The sequence below is a fragment of the Octodon degus genome, unplaced genomic scaffold (assembly GCF_000260255.1).
Source record: "Octodon degus isolate 3935 unplaced genomic scaffold, OctDeg1.0 scaffold00019, whole genome shotgun sequence".
Lineage (NCBI taxonomy): Eukaryota > Metazoa > Chordata > Mammalia > Rodentia > Octodontidae > Octodon > Octodon degus.
Genome location: NW_004524595.1, coordinates 2,908,767 through 2,910,157, shown reverse-complemented (window position 1 = coordinate 2,910,157; position 1,391 = coordinate 2,908,767). Strand labels below are relative to the sequence as shown.

Here is a 1,391-nt window from a genome sequence, read left to right as displayed (position 1 = left end):
TATATCACACGATAAATCTCAGGATATGGTCTCTCTTTTATGGTGAGAACAGAACTGTTTTCTTGATGGCAGCCCAAATTTTGGAACAAAGTATAGTTTCTATCTCTGAAATCTGAATTACTATGTGAGTGGATGGGAGGCTGAGGCCACAGAGAGCTGAGATGGCAGCTGTGGCATAGTGGCATGTACTCATGTGGTGTCCTTTAACAGTGGGGGTGTGTTCTGAGAAATGTACTGTTAGACATTTTTGTCCTATGTAAACATCATGGAGCACACCTGCATAAACAAAAACAACTACGATGTCACAAGATGATACAGTCTTATGGAGAAGGCACTGTTGTTCTGAGGTCCCTTGTTGGCAGAAATGTTATTAAGCAGTGTGTGGCTATAACTGTACTTGGCACTGGGGAGCTGATTAATCCTGACTTGTACTTCCAAGCTTGCCTTCTCTATACCTGTACAGCAAGGCATGCTCTCCACCCACGGACTCCACACTGTCCCTTCCCAGTGAGTAGAATGTGTTTCCCTAGTGGGAACCTGCATGGTCACTGCCTCTTCTCCTTTGGATCTGAGCTTAAATGCATTTTCACTTGCAGTCTTTGCTGCCCTGACCACTCTGTGTAACAGCACCCTCTCTGACCACCTCTGAGGTTGTGTTCTTTACTTTCTTTCTCTGCTTTGTTTCCTCTGTGCCACTTGCTGCTGTTTAATAAACCATCTTGTTGTTTACTTGTTTGCAGTTTGTCTCTCCCACCAGAATGCGTACTTTTTGAGGGCAGAACTTTGGTTTTCTTCACTGCATATCTTTAGCACTTAGAATAGTGTCTGTATTACAGTAATTGTTGGGTATGTTGGGACTCGTTGGTCTCTTGGTGGTCCCTGAGAGAAAATGGTGAGGGGATTTAGAAAATACTGACAAGAGACAGAAGCTGAGGTCAGGTGGATCCTCTTACAGGATGGGCAGGAGGATTGAACAACAACAGTAAAGGTGTTTGTATCTTTGCAAATTTAGTATCATGAGACACAAAGTTGCCTAGCAACTAATGACTAAAATTGTCCCAGCAGACTGCTTTTCTCAACACTGAGGTAGCTTGACTGCTCAGGCACTGTGGCCTTGTCTTCTCTCTACACATATAACCAATTTCCAGCTTTAGCCGCTCCCTACAGGGTATACATTCGTGAATGAAGAAATGATGAATATATTTAATTTAAATATTTTCCAAAAATAATTTTTTTTTGTAGCAGTCACCTTTTATTGAGCATTAATTCTCACTTAGGCTATGAACAGATTGAGCCATGATTAAGCTGTTCACAGATGGGAGCAGGATGAGGCAGTCACAGGCTAGAGTGCCGAGTGCCCGCCACACTGGCCCCTTTTCAGTGGTACTTGC

General features: G+C 43.2%; 1 protein-coding gene across 1 annotated transcript in view; it reads left to right on the top strand.

The window, feature by feature from the left end:
• The window catches only part of Clip4 (CAP-Gly domain containing linker protein family member 4), a 116,849-nt gene that overhangs the window by 51,827 nt on the left and 63,631 nt on the right, over positions 1 to 1,391 (top strand). The window lies entirely within an intron of this gene.